General features: G+C 35.0%; 2 non-coding genes across 2 annotated transcripts; both read left to right on the top strand.

Annotated features, from left to right (window-relative positions):
* The first annotated feature begins 14,084 nt into the window (after window positions 1–14,084).
* On the top strand, window positions 14,085–14,158 carry Trnat-ugu (transfer RNA threonine (anticodon UGU)). The gene has a single exon. It is a non-coding gene; the product is annotated as a tRNA-Thr (tRNA).
* A 2,079-nt stretch (window positions 14,159–16,237) lies between these two features.
* Window positions 16,238–16,311, top strand: Trnat-ugu (transfer RNA threonine (anticodon UGU)). The gene has a single exon. It is a non-coding gene; the product is annotated as a tRNA-Thr (tRNA).
* Window positions 16,312–20,533: the final 4,222 nt, after the last annotated feature.

Here is a 20,533-nt window from a genome sequence, read left to right as displayed (position 1 = left end):
CAACGACCGCCTAAGGGTCATGTAATGGTGACCTAATATTTAGCCAATGGAAATGCAGCTTTCAAAAAAATCTGCGAGCGAATCACATCGTTCGATACACAATCATCCACACTGCTCAGTCTCCAAACGCGAAGATATAAGATTTCATCTGATTGGCTGATACAATTCCACATAGGCGATTGTGAACATGGACGATGAATACAAAATTGGGCTCGGTGGTTGAGATGAACGTTTGCTCTTTACGTCTTATACTGCATGCATTTAGACAAACGAGAAAAACAAACAACAATAAAACATCATTAGTCTTTAAATGTATAGTTCTTCCACGATTTTTGTTCTGTGCACTTTGAATTTTAACCAATGTCAAACTTAAACAATCTTTTACTGTTATGATTAAAAATTTGAGAAATCCTTGCACAGGCTGATTTTCGTCAATGAAACTTCCTAATGACAATCTTCAAATTATCACCTTGTCAAACAAAAGAAACCAATATGTGTTTATACCAACGAAGAAATGTTTAATTCTCTCATAAACGTTGATGCCAAATGTTATTTTCAGCTGTTCATTTCGAAAATCAGCGTTGGATGATTCCATTTGGTCTACATTGAAGGATAACAACTCTCCTAGATACATCTGTGAAAAAGGGATTCAAACAATGAACAAATGAATAAAAGTATAAATATAACTGTCAAAGTAACTTGTCGGCTCCGTGAAGTGCGCAGAGAGAGAGAGAGTCCTCTGACGTTGTGGGTTATGGTCACGTCGTACATCTTTAATGATATATGGGAACCTCCGGGTAGTAATATTCTAATTATTAATCTAAAAGTGGTCAGAAGTGAATTTAAATGTTCAATCAGAAACAAAAAGGCAGTGAAGTCGAAATTTTGGGTTGCTACCGTTGAATCATCGCCCACCAAACCCAACTCTCTCTCTCTCTCTCTCTCTCTCTCTCTCTCTCTCTCTCTCTCTCTCTCTCTCTCTCATACACACACACACACACAGACAGACACACACACACACACACACACACATACGCGTATACGCTTACATACATCTGCATAGCAGACACAAATAGTATATTTGTGGACGTGCTGTAGTTCAAAGACTTTCTAATATGCACCTAGTGCACTTCACTGTGCAAAACACATAATGTCTCCAGAGTCAAACTTAACAAAATAATTATAGGTTACTGCAGTTTTATGGGAAATTATGAACGAGTTTCTCGAATGGAAATACTGCACGACCTTGGGAGTGCAGTATATCCATACGACAAAAAGAGTTCATAATTTCCCATAAATGCAGTAACCTTTTTATTAGATCCTCATTTTGTATTCTACCTATTGCTTAACTATGTTAACAAAATACACTACAAGAAACAAAGTAACTGAATGTATGCCGTATTACAAACTAAATACACAAGCGAAGATACAATATTACACAACAACAACAGTATCACTGAGTACATAACTCCACCCAGATAAATTTGAACTTAGTCGCGCGCTCGACATACCTTTCGAAAGAAAATAGCGTGTCTAGTTAAAACTGAAATCTGGTGTCATATTGTGAATGAAGGTGCATTGCAACAAGAGTTCAATTTCATTCTGCGAAAGTTCGTGATTATGGGCTGGATTTATATGGGACAATTCCACATGAAATACATCGGATTGAATAAGCTAGGGAGAAGGTGTTGACATCTACAAATATGTTTCTGTTTCTGTCATTGAATGTTTGAAATTCTAGTATCATAACATATGAAGTCATTCAACTGCAATTATCAAAAAGACGTTATGAAACGTAATGCTTAGTTCATTTTGAGTGCAGTAAGGAGGATTTAATTACACTTATATTCGAAATTACACTACAATTTTGAAATGTGTAATCAAGATTGAGAACCTATGACGTGGCTCATGTAATTCGGATTTGCAGAACTAAGAAAGTACATTTTGAGGAATACCAGGATGTAAAACTGTAAGTATATTTTTGCCATTCTTATAACCAGCAAAAGAAGACAGTATATGCTTTGACACTTGCATGTTATTTGTAAAGACCCTTTCTGCGTCTCTTGTATAACTAGCCTAAATCCGAAACATTGCATCAAAAGGTTAACGAGGAATGTGCCAAAGCAGCTGGTATGTGGCCGTCCAGGAAAATTTCCTTTACTTCATTCAGAAACAAATTTAAACAACCACAACGTAAAGCGCCTACTACGCGAGTGTGCATAATTTGTTTACAAATCAAAAGTGCTGGCGTCTGCGTTCATTGCCCTCTGGTAAGCAAAGTGATTCAGAATCATAAACAAGGGAGATCAAGGTCCCAAGTCTCCGTGATAATTTTAATCCCATTTTATAATTGTCTATGCAAACACACACATAGTATATGCAGGGTAGCAAAGTGACTCAGGACATTGTTTGATGTATTTTAAAACAATGCATTTGAAATCGTCGCTGTAAAACTAAAATTCGGGTCCGTGAGTGCAACACTTTGTCCTAAATGCGCCTCCATCGTTGCAAAATATGTTTATGATACTGCTCATTTTTATTTGTATTTTACCTGTGTTAACCGAATAACAGTTACAAGCATTGATAGGACTACATATTTTAACCTACTGCGAAACTGGAAAAGATTTGTGGCGAGTAGGTAATGGAATGCTAGACCAACACAGAATGCAGCAATGTTATTGGTTTTGTTTAATAAACAATGTCATATACAACTTTGGGTCACGTTATCTTAGAAAGGTTCGGCTCTGGCTTTATGGATCAGTTGGCTTGTGCGACAATCGAGGAAATAGGAGATCAAGGTTTCTATTTTTTCCTTGAAACCTTCTTTCCCTGGTCAAGTATCAGAATCGTTCTGGGTATTCAGTCTTATGAAGACGTTTGACTATTTATAAGGGGACCTCTCTAAGCACTCGCACTCAAGATGACGGAAATAAAGATATACACATATTCAATTAGCACCTATGAAAGGTTGCAATATTACTGGACAAGCATTAACTAAATCATTCTGAAAGCTATGTAATGCATCCAAAGATTATAGTAAAATTATCTGCGACTGAACTTTTCATTTCTCGCCACATTTCAAATGTCTCGCTGAAGATCTTTCGTGACTAATAATAGATGTCTTACGTGATCGTTGTTAATTTAAAAGTTAAAATATTGAATCTCATATATTTTTAATTGTTTTGTATATTTAATTTCCATTGTTTCTTTGTTTTATTTAACTTTTTTCTTTCATTATATTTCATTCAATTGTAAGTTTGTATATTGGAAATAACCTTGCCTTAAATCAAGTTTATTTTCTACTTAACTTGATATATTGATTTTGTTTATGTTATTTTATAAATAACTAATGCATAGTAAACTATGATCCGTGTGTATGGATTTAATATCAGGATCATAATTAATATAAGTAAACATGTTTATTTGGGTCTGGGTCCAAGTTATTGGAATTCCCTTACAATTTACTATGCGTACCTGACATAGTCCAAGTTATATATTATAATTTTTAAAACAGAATTTCTAATCATAGCTAGCATTTCATTTTGTATAGATTAAGAACCTTGTAGAAAGTTCGTTTCTATTACGTAAATTCTTTCTTTTCTCAGCTAATGTAAATTGTGACCTAACGTCAAATGGAAGACTATATAATTTTGTCACTGGAAAGATTATTCAATTGTGCTTTATGATCAAGCAGAATCAATTTTGTATTGTTGTTATGTCCAAAAGATCATTTGGGATAGAATTTATTTGTTCAAAATATATACTTCGGTGATTTTTTACTCTGGAAAATACAGAGCACTACTATAAAATAATATTTGGACAGGGACATTCACTTCGACTTAGAGTGAATTCAGACCTGCAATTATAATACCGTGCTCAACAAAAGACTGTTTGTAAAACATCACGATACGGGCAACGAGATGAACATCAATACCTACAGCGTCGGACTTAATTTGGATTTCACTAACGTCTATTCAGAACTTTTAATCTTAGGACATGGGTCTGTAATTGTATCGATGATTTGGGATTTCATTCGCATTACCATACCTTCCTTGTTTTTAATTTTCACTTTGTATTTAAAGGTAATAAATTATTTGTTGAATTTTACAAGGTCTGTTGCTTCTAACTCTTATCTGTTAATTACTTTAAGGGCATAGACTCATAACACAATTATCAGATCGATAACTCTAATTACCGCATACTACTTAGCTTGAATATTGAAATTCATTTTTTATCATTTCGTTTTGTGCCGAGAACATAAAATGTAATGGTTACTCATAATCCCAATGATCCTACCCACCCCATTTGTTTATATTTGGACATTTATGTTGGGTGTAAAGTCAGAATCACATGACTATCGAAAAGTTGGAATTCACCGCCATTATGCGGTGTCGGCATAGGGTAGCCACTTACTAACTGGTCTTGCAGATTTGAACGACTTTTCCTCTAGATACACCTGCATGAAATCGATAGGAATGTGATTTATTTTCTTAGAAATTGTGAGTATACCATTTGTTTTGTCTAACGACGAGACGAAACTACAGCGTTGATGAAATATGACCTAGAAACCTCGCCATTTCAATTGTTAGTCAAATGACTACACAAATCTCGCAATCTACATGTCAATGTCATCAGAGGTCCAGTAGACGAGTTACGTGAACAATGAACCATTTCCAATGTTGTAAGAAAACAAATCGAAAATATAAATCAAAGTCACGTAATCTTTACAGAAAAACAAAAGAACAAGAGCTTCTCAAAATATGTATTCTAAAATCAACAACCAGAAATCTGCCACTGTCGCAGGAACTTTGATTAACCCATATTCACCAAAGAAAGAGCAGATATCAAGTTGCTAATAACGTTATACCAACAAAACATCGCTGACACGTGCCAGATACTTGATTATTGTAGTTTTCGCCACCTTGCTGCAACACCGACAGATTCCTGGCCCTCTTTTGTTGAATAAATATGTTTGCATTAAATGTGCACTATTTTTATTTACAAACATTACGTTACTTTTAATTAGTATTTTCGAATTTTCTGTACAACACCATCGAGCAATAGTTTTTTTTTTTATATGAAGATGGCGTCGTCAAGAACTCCTTTGAATAATTCACAACAGTTCCATAATAATATTATAGTTCAAATAATGAGCATTTTCTATTTCAACGAAACAGTCAAAACAAATGTGTTTCGTCTCTAACAATATCTAAGTACAACAAAAAGCACGTCTTCAGAAATACAATAGGAATTGAAGAAATAAAGATCGCTCCCAAATGGGAATGAATCTGATTGCTCAGCTCTTTCCTTATATACGCCTTCTATTGCGTATATAGTTCACTATATACTCCGCGTGACGAATCGTACTACTTGAAATTGCAACTTCATATAACCTAGCCAAAACAGCTGGACGTTACTGAATTCTTCTAGATTTGTTCACACCCCATTAGCCAATGAGAAATTAATTCAAAGGCAAATTAATTCTTATTATTACGATTATTATTAATAATTGTCAATACCTAAAAATGCATATATTTATAGATATTATGTAATTTTACGCTCTTAATAGACACTAAGTCTCCTAATCAAAACCTGTCGGTACCAAAATATATTCTGTGCAATTAACAATCTTGAATAAAAATTAAATACAATCTTCTAGAAAGTTACTATTCAACGAGGATTCGTACCCGTATTTATATCGTTGCAGGTATGTGGTAATTATAACGGATTACGGCCATAGTAGTAACCCTAACGTCCAAACAAATCGATTGTGCCGAATAACTTTAAGATCCTCGAATGCACTGGTCTGACAACAGTCTTGAATGCGTGCTTCTTTTAACGTCAGATTTTGCCTTTAAGGAAATAACTTGCGAGGGGTGCCCCACAATTTCGACTGCCTAAGGGCCTCAGGGCTTCCACAGGGGTCAGTCTGGCATTGAATCTCTGCTTCGCAAATGCATGCTGACTGGTTTTATTAAAAACTGGGCATAAATCATTTGCATTTTTTTCAATTGTTTGCGAGAAAAGATTGGAACTAAACGAATTCAATTCAGTGTTCAAGTGGATGTCGATTGTATGCTTTTTAACTTTTTAAAATTACAACAATATATGCCAGTTACTCAAAAGTTACAAATAATAATTATAATGTAACTTTGTCAGGGGTTCAACAATTATTGAAAGAACGAATGACAATTTCTGATAGTATCCGGCAATAAACAAATACTGGATCAGTTCATTTTTGCGGATAGGGTGAGGGCATTCAGAGATAGCCTTGACCTTAGAATCCAAAGGTTTACCTTGTCCGTGTCCCACGAAATGTCGTAGCAGTGTATCAGAAGTACGACAAAAGCCACTTTGGTTACATTAATTGTCAAATTTGAATCAGTGAGTCTGTCAGAGAATTTCCGAATTTTGTCTCTAAGTGATCTTTCCATGTGTCGTTGTAGATGACGACATCATCGATGTAAGCATCAAAATTATCAAGACCAGGTATAATCATATTCATTAAACGGCATCACTTTATATTGTTAATGTCCATCTGTAGTCATGAATACCGAAATTACCTTTGCCCTTTACGTAGGTGGAATTTGTCAGAATAATTTCAGAAGGTCATATTGCATGACATGTTTTCGTTTCCAGTGCAGTTATCGATTCTTGGCAATGGATATGAATCTGTTTTAGTCACACGGTCCACCTTTCTATAGTCTGCGTACATGCGGAAGGTAATGTCTGGTTTCGGTACATGTATGCATGTTGAACACAGGTCGTTTTTAATCAGTTCTATGAAATCATTCTCCAGCAAATACTTAACTTCTTTTTCCAAACATTCCTGTTTGAGAGAGTTCATCTGGAACTGATGCTGTTTCATAGGTTTTTAATGTTTAATTCCATTGTCACTGCAGATCTTATTTGTACGTTTAAAAACAAGTACTCGTGTTCAAGTAATAGCTGTTCTAGTTCGTTCTTTTGTTGTCGTTGCAGATTGGAAACTGGTTACATATGTCAATGTTTCTGTCCATATTATTCATAAATTTCTGAATTCCAAAGATTGGTTGCTCCAAACCAATACATTCCAATTGCATTCCATCGCTTAAATCTTCACTGGGTAGGACAGTACTACTAAGTTGACTTCATGATTATTTGTACTCTTTTAATATTTTTACATTCCAGTGGTACTAATATTTAAGTTAACTATCTCATTTTCTTTTAACTTTATAAAGACCATAATAATTATCAGAAGAAAACCTTGAAAACGAGCAAGAGAAACATAATTATATTCCCTAATGGAAAGGTTCTCTCATTTGTAGCTTGATCCTACCCTAATTAGATTTTAGACGGGAATTGCTGGGTGCCTAATTCATACAGACGTTGCTGAAAAAATCCAGACATAAATTGTGACCCTTGATCAGACCAAATTGAGTAAAACAAACTTTATCAAAGTTTTTACTTTGTTTCAGTTTTAATATTCCTTAAAGGAATTGTCTCTGGTAATGTTGTTGACGCACATATTCTGGTCAACAACTATTGGTTGCATGGCTTGATCTTAGGTAAGACACCGGCACAGTTTACCCTGATTATGCAAAATGTTTCTGCAAATGCAGGAATACGTTGCACATAATCCTTAGATATCTTCTGATTGCGTTTTCCTACAATTTGACAAACGGGACAGAATCTACACTACTTTCAAACAACATTTTAACTTTTTGGCCAATAATAGGGAATCAAATCTTGTAATAAGTCTTATTCATCCCTAAATGGCCAGCCAAAGGAGTTGTATGCGTTGAACAAATAATTGTCTCTCTTTACGACTTTGGAAACCACAATTTGATAGTTCACTGACCACTCGTTACCAGCAGGTATTTCAGGTGGTCTCAATTTTCTCATGATGGACCTTCACTTTTACCAACATAACAAGCAGGTAATGATATAGCTTCAGTGTCGCTAATAGCCCTCTGAAACAAACAGTAGTCTCAAGATTATATTTATGTTTGACGACAAATGATTATCGTTTGACACCCTGATAATAATATAAAGAATGAGTAGTAAAAAGAGTATCACTATAATCAAGTGATTTTGATTGATCCGAGCGAAGAGCAAAGGTGACCTGAAAAGCCTGACCAATACGTACATCTCCATCATTTACAAGAGCTCTATTTACCCTAGCTCTAGTAACTGCACAAACTGGGTATAAACCGGGGATTTCATTTTCAAAAGGACTGACTTATCGTCTAAAGAAGGCTTGTCAGTGGCAATTGAAGAAGAACCACTTGAATTAAATAAATTAAATAAATAAGTTCCATCCCAAATGAGCTACTGGAGGCAACAATAACACAACTGATTCTACTAAGATTTTATAGTACGAATAAATATTTTTTCCAGTAACAAGATTATCTAGTCCTTTAAAGGAAAATGCCTATTACCTAACGGAAATATTTCATTCTAGAATGTTCCACAAGTTTACAAAATAAAATCTTAGTTATATGGATATTTCTATTACTTAAATTATATTTTAAAAACAGTTAGACAGTAATATGTACACCTAACAATTCATTAGGGATTTCCAATGTTCTAAACTCAGATTGTAATAAACAGGTTGTTTACAAAAGTAAAATCAATGATTCATGTCAGGTAGAAAATGAAGTTCATATTGGACAAGGTCATATTCAACATACATTGCTACATTATTAATAGCTTACAGCGAAAGCAAGATTATGTTTTAAAACAATCAACAAACTAGCAGACAATTCAAATTAAATATGCATAACAATTGACTGAACTGCCTATCAGTTCCATCACACTGTACATCCCGCAACTGTAAACACGATGGTCGAGTATAAATTCGGCATACACTGTATGCTAACTCTGTCAAACGCTTTTTCTTGATTACTTTTTAAGATATATCCTTCAAGATTGTCTCTCTCAAACAGTTCCATCACACTGTATAATATCTCTTACAGTGATTGTAGTATCAGCAATATCTCTCCCAACGATACAACATGTCTGAGTTTAAAATACAATGTTGGGTAATACCCGTTTTAAACGTGTAGACCAAATCCTTGCCAAAATGTTATAATATACATTTTAAAAAACATATAGGCCGCCAATGTTGCAACATCCTATTATCCCCCTTGTTTTTATAAATAAGCGATATATCCCCAAATCTTATTGATCTCAACATAGTATTGTCATTGTTAACACTCGGATAGATGTGCAACAGAATATCATATATATGATCATAAAATTTACAATACCACTCTACTGTCAATCCGTCCGGGCCGGGGCTTTCATTTTTAGCCATCCTTTTTATAGCTGTATGTATTTCATCAACTGTTATTATGGCATCACACATATTTTTATCCTCATCAGGTACAGAACAGGTTGCAAAATTTAAAAGTGAATCTCTACAATGATCATCAATAGTTACAGAAGAGTCCAAATCACTATAAAACTGATGTATTTCATCTAAGATTTCAGGTGTATTTGTAATAATTACATCGTCATCATTAATCAATTCATTGATTACGTCTTTCTAGTGTCAATATTTATTAAGATTAGAAAGTATTTAGTATTTATGTCGCTTTCCATTGGACATTGCGTCATAGACCATAATATAGCACCCCGACAAAATAAAGTTTCATAGTCACTTAACTGATATTCTATTTCTTTATATGTGTCAGTGTTATATGATTCTTTATTGGCAACTGTTTCTAAAAATGATTTTAATTCATTTTCCAATCTAAAATATTCTTGTAATCTTTCCTTATTTCTTCTTGCACATTATACTTGGCAAAATTCTTTAATTTTGTATTTTACATTATCTTACCAAATTAGTGGTTCACTGAAATGCATTTATTTAGTTTTCCCTCCGTAAGAATTGATTTCACTCTCTGAACATATTCTTCCTCACAAAGGACATTGTTATTTAGTATCCATAATCCGGGCCCTGTTTGCACTATGCAGGTATTTAGTTTAAGGTACACGAAAGAATGATCACTAAAGGATGTATCTGCTTAGTAAATGTTTTGCACACTGGAATGCAATTTCGCGGAAATAACAAAAACAATATATTCTACTCTGCTTCATTTCAAATAGTACAGCTTGTTTTCTGGAGAAAATATGAGTACTAGGTTTTCGCGATCTCCATAAATCGGTAATATTCCTATCATAAACAATTTTGTAAAGCTCACGAACAGCTACATCATCAATATGTAGGGTTTGGTATGTCAATCAATTCCTGCTAAAGCTATATTAAAATCATCAGCCAAGATAGTGCTATCACTAGCATTATTATGTAAATATGTTTTAGCTTCATAAAAAAGGTATACCTTTCAATCACAACATTTGGAGCATCAATATTGATTAAATCCATCGCTCTATCATCAATAACTATTTTATGATATAAATTGCTATCTTTTTCAGTCATTTATTGTGTCACTTGATTTTTCAATTCTCTCACTACTAAAACAGCATCACCCGCCCTCCTATTGTCAGCATTACTATAAAATATGTCACCATTCCAAATTTCATTTTCTCTAATACTTTCAGCAAACTCATCATCCCAAAAGGTTTCTTGCAATAATAAAATATGACTTCTTTTCTCTTTACATATTTTCGAAACAGACTTTAGTTTATTCAAATCACGCAAGCCATTATCATTTATAGATAACATATATAAAGCCATGATAATGATGAGTGAATTGAAAATATTAAATATTGTTGAATGTTGTATTATTTCTTAATAGATGTTTGTCGCATGCTCTTCATTTTCAGGTTAGGTATTGGATTAAACCTTCTGCTCCTCCTTTGTACTACTTTGATATTTTCTATATTAGTACCGTTTTTTGACATCTCTTAGCATCCTTTGATATTTCAACAACATCTTCAACCACCATTCTGTCATCACCTGAATCTGTCACCGATCCATCACCAATAAAATGATCGTTGACTCCTTCCTCCTCAGATTATATTTATTCATTGGTCATATTAAATCTGCTTCCTTCATTTTCTTCCCCACTTTCTCCACTCTCATTATCTTGTTTTGCATTCTCGACTCTTCTTTATCATCTTAGTCACTCGGTAACTCCAATATGTCTTCCCTCGTAGCATCATCAACCTGAGAATGAATGTCTGCAATGCCCTCTCTGTAACAGGTACATGTTTGTGTTTCTTTGTGTTATTTATCGCATATCCTGCATGTACACATTAGAATAAATCATCATCAACTGTCACATATGTGCCTTGTGCAATTCTTAGCTACTTGGCCCTGCTCCCCACACTTGTAGCATACATAACCAGGGAAATATTTAAAAAGATGGCCCGGATCTAGACATCTGGAACATACCTGTACATGGTTATCGCGTAATACTCTAAAGTATTGCTGACCATTGACAGTCTGAAATTTCAGACTGTAAAGCAATGATTTTACCTGCTGTGGAAATTTACATTTTTGCATAACGGGTCCCATCAGCCACACTAATCACAGGGTAATATATGCGTTGAATACGAGATAGGAGTTATACTCCGTATTCTCCTAGCTTCATACTTATGTCATCATCGGTGATGTATGCTGGTAAATGAAGTATAGACACAGTAATAGTGTCTGAATATAACAGAGTACAATCAAAGTCATCACTGCCAATATCAATTCCACACAAGATAGTATATGCTACTTCCTTATTTGGTAGTGACCTCATACAAATTTGCTCCTTTCGGTATAACTGCATAGACCGACATATCTCCGGTTAATACTTCTACACTTTGAATAATATCACTTGCCTTTATCTTCCTCACATCCTTTACATCAATCACCACGGTACATTCCTTTCTAAAACTACGAGAAGCTCCTGTCCGTCTATTGATGTTACTCAACATGCTCTTCTTATTGTTAGCTAATCCACTGGTGTCATTGCAATTTGAATCAGCTCCCAGTGATGCACGTGCAACACGACCAGGCCCTGAATTCACTGTCACAAAAAAATAGTTCTTTGTGTGGTGGATAAAGTCATCCACACACACAAAATATATTTCACTTATATATGAATATGACCACGCGAATCGCATAAACGTACCTCAAACAAAATAAAACAGAAAAACAGTCTATTAAAAGAAAAAAAGTTGAAGATTCACGGAACGATCATCAAACGTGTTTTCCTTCTGATGTCACAACCAGAATCCTTCGTTTTACTTATCTTTTTCCTTTTTTATCCCAGTACTTAGACGGGCAATTAACCTAATTCAAACTACAATAGTCATTGATGTTATGAGTTCGTATTAAGAATTAAATCCAGCTTAATTCTAGTCTCATCTCGATTTAGCGTGTGCAGTTCTTGTATACACGTGCCATGTAAAATTGCTACTAAGTAATCCAAAATGATGAAGTCTCTCTGGAAAACATCGCTACGAATTAGTTGAAAACGATTTAGCAGTTCAGAAAAGGTACAAGTCTAAACAATTTTCTCTGTCAACAATAACATGATAGTTAGGTGCCATCAGCACTGCGTACATCGGCAATCATGACTATGTAGGTAGAGCATGTTGTTTGGGTTCCGTGATTGCTATCAATGTCTAATACTGCATGCATTAAGACAAACGATAAAAGGAAAACCCAGAGTAAGTCTTACATAATTTTTATTCCTTGCAATTTCAGTTTTAAGAGGGATCTGCTTAAAGTCGAGTGCATAACATTGTTCCTGTTATATTTTAAAATTTTAAAAGTGCATGCACAGGTTGGTTTTATTCAACGAAGTATCAGAACTGCATTGCCAGTCATTAAATTCGCAAGTTGTAAAAATATTGTAATTGTTTCTCAAATTGTAAAAGAAAATTAAAGATACTAAGTGAAGAAATGTTTAATTTTTCCAAAATATGAAGTCAGATTTCACTGTCAACTGTTCATTCGATATGAAACATGAGATGATTCCAGTCATGGACTTATCAGATCATCTGAGTCTTGGGAAAGGACATATGTGGTTTATCAGTCAATGGAAACACATCTCTTCGATATATTTCAATAAGGATTTTAACAATAATAATGTGAAAACAACTCAAAAAATGACGGAGTAATTAGTCGACTCAGAGTATTGCGCACAGAGAGAGACAGACAGACAGACAGACAGACAGAGATAGATAGGGGGATGGATCGAGCGAAGGAGAGACAGACTTTTGAAATGCTTCCTGAAGTTCTGAGTCACGATCACTGCGTACCTAAATCGGACAGGAGACATATTTAGAAAATATATGGGACCCTTCGGGCGGTAATTCTCTAATTATTAACTTTAAAATAGATGTACATTCTTATTCATCACATTTAAGTTTTATCTACGATATCTTTTGATAACATTTTTAATTTTTATTGAACACGTACAATATTCCTAGGTACCTCATGGTAACAATGAATTTTTGTACCAAAGAAATCAGAAAGCAAAGAAACTTAATGTTTAGTTTGCTTATTCTTGTCCAAACTACAGACTCGTTTTCATTGTCATTAATAATAATAGTGTTGATGGAAGACTCTTCTTACTCTCCGTGTGTATTCTTTTCTCCCAGCAATTACACGTTTACAAAAATGATTGTTAAATCGCTTTGAGGAAAATTGACATTATGCAGAAAAGATTGTATCAAGAAAGAACCAGCTGTATGAATGGAAAAAAAACTGCCCCTGCAGTTCGAATCGGTTTTCAATTGAATGAGAGGATGCTCAAAGTCGTGTGCTGAGAACAAAGGATCTGGGTTAATCTCCTGGCACCTTGAACTCATGTCGCTCTTCAATTCACTACACATGCACAGTTGCATCTTTATACCGTTTGTAGCTGTTTGCTTCCTGGTTATTGTTGTGTTTGTTTTCCATTATACTTTATTGTTGTTTCTTGTGTAGATATGTTAAATGACGGTATTTTCTATTAAGGTCGATGCAAGTTTTCATTAAACAACACACGTTTGGTCGATGCGAGACAATATAATAGGAGCTGAATAGACAAACCAGAGCCAACGCAGACACAGTTTGCAGTTTTGCTATTCGAGGGATCTGAAAATCACTTTCAAAATTATTTTTCATTCATCATATGTTTCAGGCATGTGACAATTGCGGCTCCATAGCTCAGTTGGTTAGAGCGCCAGTCTTGTAAACTGGAGGTCGTGGGTTCGACTCCCACTGGAGCCTTTCTTTTTATTGAAGAGCCGAGTGTTTTATTTGTTCAGAAGGTAGAATAGTCGAATCCCCCATAATAGAGAGATCAGGGTCTGAGGTAAGATGATCTATTTTCTAAACAGCCTATATGAAGGATCTGATATCAAAACAATAGTTGTCGACAGGTTGCATGGTCCACCGAACAGCTCTTCGCCATGATGATCTATGAGCTCACCGTTTTGTTGTAATAGTATCCCCCTTGTTGCAAAATACATCTCAACTACTTTTTATATTTTCATCTTAGTTGGATCAATAGACAGAATTTTTCTAATAAGCCACATTTGCACGTATTTATCAGATAATGTATTTTGTACCTGATACATGACTGTCAACGATTTGCGATGAGGAAGTAACGGAAAAACCAACACAGGTTGCAGTAATGCTACTGGCTGTGTTTAATAATCAATGTAATCAATCTGGGGTCACAATATGATTTTTAAGGCACAGTTGCGACTTTGGTGATCAACGTTTTAAACAGGAGGACGAGAGATCTGTATTCCCGTTCAATCTTTCTTCAGAGTATCGATGTTTCTTTTGATTTATAAATGACGTCCTCAGACTTAGTATCTATTATTAGCAATGATCATATTATGAATGTTCATATCCTGTGTATTACATCTATTGCTTATGTGTGGGGGAAAAAAAAAACATTTGACAGGTCACACTCGTGAAATCCAATGTGTTCTATACCCCTATCACTAATTTAAAATGTATACTTAATAATACGTCGTAAGCTCCTGTAAGCACCTGTCTTCTAGCTCATTTTACACCCTCAGCGTGTAGAATAAGAATAGCACCTGTCCATCATTGCACATACACTAGAACTGTTCTGGCTTAATTCTGCGCTGGATTTCCACATAATCTTGTTAACAATTACATTCTCTGTTTAATGTTTCATAGTTTTTTTTTCTCAAGTAGCCGTTAAGATTTCCAATGTACATCCTTTTATTTTTATGACTGATTCTACTCTTCGCACTGCGTAGCAAGTAACAATATCACTCACACACACACATACAGAGACCAAACAAGAAATGTGTTTTGTAGACGTGGTAATATCGAGAGACTACATAATATGCACCTAGTACAATTCACTGTGCAAAATATGTATGTTCTTTCAAATCAGATATAAAAAATAATGTTCTTCTGTTTGTGCTTGAAATGCACGTATGATCTAATTTTCTGACTTATGTTGAGCTTGCAGATTAGATCTGTAATTTTATTCATTTGTACTGTACGTACAAATGCATGTCTTCAAATCGCAAACTTCCATGGCTGCTATTTTCTTTCTGTCAGTTACAGTTGGTTGGTCGCTCGATACAAATCTTATCACCAACAATAAGTGTATCCAACAGTTTATTTCGAACTGTAAAAGATGATCTATGTTAATAATTGAAATAGCTCCATATCTGATATTTGATTCTCGCCTTTCTGCTCAAAGGTTCCACTGCCAAGCGGCAGATCCGTTCTACACGTTCAAACTTCAATTGTCTTTGCGGATTCGTTTTTATTGTCATCAACAATGATCATGTTGAAGGAAGACAATTTTCACTGTCTTTATTCCTTCCTTCTAGCAGCAATTATACCACATGCGTTTCGAGCATAATCATGGATAAATCAATCAAAAAATCTGCCATTTGGTTTCGTGTAAGTTAAGAACTGATGCTCAAAGTCATGTTGTAGGAACAAAGGATCAGGGTTAATCTCCTGGCACCTTGAACTCATGTCGCCCTTGAATTCACCACGCATGCGCAGTTGCATCTTTATATCGTTTGTAGCTGTTTGTTTTCTAATTCTTATTGTGTTTGTTTTGCATTATACTTTATTGTTGTTTCTAGTGTCGATATGTTAAATGACGGTATTTTCTATTAAGGTTGATTGAAGTGCAGATTAAACAACACACGTTTGGTCGATGCGAGACTGAATTTAATATGAGATGAAAATACAAACCAGAGCCAAAGCAGACACAGTTTGCAGTTTTGCTATTAGCGGGATCTGGAAATCACTTTCAAAATTATTTTTCATTTAACATATGTTTCTGGTATACGACAGCCCGGCTCCATAGCTCAGTTGGTTAGAGCGCCAGTCTTGTAAACTGGAGGTCGTGGATTCGACTCCCACTGGAGCCTTTCTTTTATTAAGGATCCGAGCGTTTTATTTGTGCTAACATATTTATTCAGAAAGTAAAATAGTCGAATCCCTCATAATAGGCAGGTCACGTTTCCAATTCACGATAATCATTTTCATTCCATTTTGAACACAAAGACACACACATACAAATAAATTGTCTGCAGGTTAGGAGTAAAGTAACTCGGAGATTTATTTTCTAAACAACCTATATAAAGGAGCTTTTATCAAGACAATAGTTGTCCACGGGTCGCATGGTCCCCCCGAACAGCTAGCTGTTCGCCATGAGGATCTGTGAGCGCACCGTTTTGTCGGAATAATGTCTCCTTTGCTGCAAAATACACCTCAAACACTTTTTTTAAATTTTATCTTTATCAATCAACAGAACGTTTCCTATTGACCCTAACTTGCAAGTATTTATTTGATTATGTATTTTGTACCCGACGTACGACTGGCAACGATTTATGATGAGGAATTAACGAAAGTATAGACCAACACAGGTTACAATAATGCTATTAGCTGTGTTTAATTATCAATGTATTGTGCTGTTTTGGGTCAGTGTAATGTACAGTTTGAGTTCACAATATGGTTTTTAAGGTATAGTTGCGACCTTCGTGTTGAACTGGCTTATTCACCAATCTCGTAAACAGCACCACGAGAATTCTGTATTTTTTTCCTTGAATCTTTCTTTCGATTATCGAGCGTTAGTTGGTTTAATCGAGATTTTGTTTGTTGCAGGTTTGAACGTCATTTGTCAGCACAAGATAGGCTATCATGGCCAATATAACCGGTGGAGGGAGAACATGCAAAACCCCGGAAAGAACCACCGACCCTTGAGAAGCTTCTGGCAAGCTTTCTCACTTGCTCACGTTAGCCGAGCCAGAGAATCGAACCGACGCAGACAGAGGTTTTATCAAGAGTATTGTCTAATATTTCGACAAATTCGTTAGACAAAAATGTTTAAATCGGACTTGAGATGACGGAATTACAAAATACAAGTAAGGTCAGTTCAGTGTGTGTGTGTGTGTGATTTAGATTGTAGAGTAGATTTAACGATTTTCCAGTCATATCGCTACGATCTCTGCAGTGTGGCAGTTTATAGTGATGTCTAGCACTGGGTCATCATGCCGCATACATGTAGCGTGATGTCCCAACCAGTCACATTATCATGACACGAGGTCTAAAAGTCCTAACACTAACCTCTTAAAGCTGAGCGCCTAGCGAGGCAGCTGTTAGTATATCTTTTAGAAGACTTTGGTGTGACTCGGCCGGGGTTCGAACCCACGACCTCCCGCATCCAGGGCGGACGCTCTAGCCATTAGGCCACCGGAGCGGTCGTAAGGTCAACTGACGTCCTTACAGTTATGTTAGGCAGTCAGTGAGAAGCTCAGTCTGATAGTGAGATAAGTTTTGCCATGAGTACAGCAAACTTATCTGCCGCGAAAATTTTCTACACTTCAAATTTTACGATGTAGATCTTTCCTGACTAATTGTCATGGTTTTTGTGATCATTGGTAATTTTGAAAGTTAACAATAGAATCTATATCTAGCAATTGTCAGATCGATAGAAATGATTCCGGGTACTGATGAGGTTGATTGTTTGATTTCATCCTTAATCATTTTGTTTCAAGGGTGAAGCCTAAATACGCATGGGTACTCGTGTCTTCGACCTGCAAAGGAGGCACAACAGATGAGTGAGAACACATCAACCACAGGTAACGATAGCATCAGATGAATTTAACTGGTCGAGATAAATTTACGAATGAAATGCATATGTTCGCAAATGAGTGTTTTACCATCAAGAGGCCTGTATAATTTACTCTTTTGTTTAAAAACATCGCATCTCATTAATGTTAATAGCAGCATAATATGGTACATGATAATTGAATACTTTCCTTCACATCAAAATATTTTGGAAGCAAAACGTGCACCTTGCCAAAACAGATTATAAATATTTCTTATTAACTACATTTCGTTAATTTGAATAATTGAATCCGAAAGACCAGTATTTGTTAATCTCTCTCTCTCTCTCTCTCTCTCTCTCTCTCATACCCACACACACACACAAACTGAAGGTGGAATTGGGTATATTTCCTGCAGCATCTGCCAGTGCTACCATTAGTAGTAGTAGTGGTAGTAACAGCACTAGCTGGCAATATATTTTTAACTCTTGTGTTTTTTTGTTTTCATTTTGTTTTGAAGTTGAAAAGGGGGAGATTATGTGTTACTTAGTCATTTTGTAGTCATTGAGTTGTAACTATAAATCTTTTCTAATATTCAACAGTTGTGAGTTGTTCAAAATTATGTTTAAATTATGGTAATGATATGTATTTTTGCAAGTTCAGCAAATGTGAATCAATTTTAACACAAAATTTGATTCAACTCGTTCTTTCTTTATTAATAAGTCTAATTTATCAATTAAAATTACACAAATAATAATAACTTTAAAATTCCAACAGTAAATAAATCCAGAGACTGAAGTTGTAGGAGAAATGAAATAATTCTGCTCATCAGAATCTAATAGAAAATGCTAAGACACAAGATAATAACCTGGATGAGGGTCAGAAGTTTGTTTCTGGATCATTCTAAGTCTAAATCTAGAATTCATAGATCAGTAAATAACTTATTTAAAATTTATAAATATGTCCACAATCACAATCACTATGCACTTTCAAGGACAAACCCAAGGTCCTGAATTCAATTACAAGTAATCGTTTTTTTTTTGTTTAATACTACATTAGCCAGGTACTTCCAAACTCCTACTCTCAATTACGGACAAATGTCAAGAACACATTGAAAATTGAATATAAATAACACTTGCTATCGCAAGATGTCAGGATTATAAAGTTCTGAAACAATTTCCAATTCAAATGTCTCCAACTATTCTCCTTTCATGTGTGGGGTTCTCAAAATAAATAACAGCCAAACTAATACACTGGTAAGTTCCAATTGCATGTGTCAATATGCTAATCCAATGATAATTTCAAATTCCATGTCATTATGCTAGTCCACTGATAATTTCAAATTACATCTGTCAGTGCGAAAACAATGATAATTTCAAATTCCATTTGTCAATATGCTAATCCAATGACAATTTCAAATTCCATATGTCAATATGCTAACCCAATGATAATTTCAAATTCCATATGTCTATAACCTATCCATTAAAAATTTCAAATTACATCTGTCATTATGCTATTCCACTGATAATTTCAAAACTCCATCTGTCAATATGCTAATCCAATCATAATTTCAAATTCCATATGTCAACACACCAACTTCTTTAGCACAGACTCTCAGCTGCAAAGTATACTATTTTTGTACTAATACACTCGTGTGGATAGAATACAATGAACGGCACGTTTCACGTATCCATGATGAGGGGAATATTTGTCTTGTCCTGTCTGTGTGAAGTCAAGCGTGTAACTAAATCAAGATAATGCAACAAAGCGATACATGAGATTAGCTGTACTTGATGTGATCGAATAATGGACACGAGGTACTTGGGGTTGTGACGGAGTGGGTGGAGATTGCCCATAACTAGCACCTATTTTATAATGAGTAGCTTACAACATCAAGCATTCTTACGAATAGGGTTTTAATGACTCTTCCAGCGCTTTTTCGCACATTGCATAACCCCCACAAAGTATATACTCTGTGAATATATGTTATCATTCTGCCATAACAGAATATTTGAAAACAAATCCGTAAAGTCATACAGCGATTGAGTCAATATGCCAGTGAACTTTGGTTTATAGTTTTAGAACACTTGTGCTAAATAAGGATATATTAACAAAGAGTCCTTTAAAATTCTCGAATCTTTAAATTCTGTGTTCGATTTGTATTATTCAATCATCTATTTGGCCATATAAATTGCAATGAGCACAACGGAAACCATATACTGTATTTATTTATAATAGACATAAAATGCCTGCACTCCATTGTTTTCATTACTTAACTACAAACGGATCAATCCAAAACATTGCCATGCTATTCAAAACATCCAGTCAACATCGGCTTATGTATACAGATGGTGTTATCACTAAGGGCCATGTCCTGTCGAATACTGCACAAAACCGTCGGCTTTATAAAAATAAGCTAAGTTGCAAAACGTGAAAGGAAATCATGTATGTTAATAAGAAGTTAAAACAGTCAAAGTAATACACATTTTGAATGAAAATATCTATTAAATAAGTTAATTACCTGTCCTAGAATGGGAATAGA

Source organism: Sinohyriopsis cumingii, chromosome 6 (assembly GCF_028554795.1).
Source record: "Sinohyriopsis cumingii isolate HCF-2022 chromosome 6, ASM2855479v2, whole genome shotgun sequence".
Lineage (NCBI taxonomy): Eukaryota > Metazoa > Mollusca > Bivalvia > Unionida > Unionidae > Sinohyriopsis > Sinohyriopsis cumingii.
The sequence above is the reverse complement of the archived record's forward strand: the minus strand, read 5'-3'. Positions and strand labels throughout refer to the sequence as shown.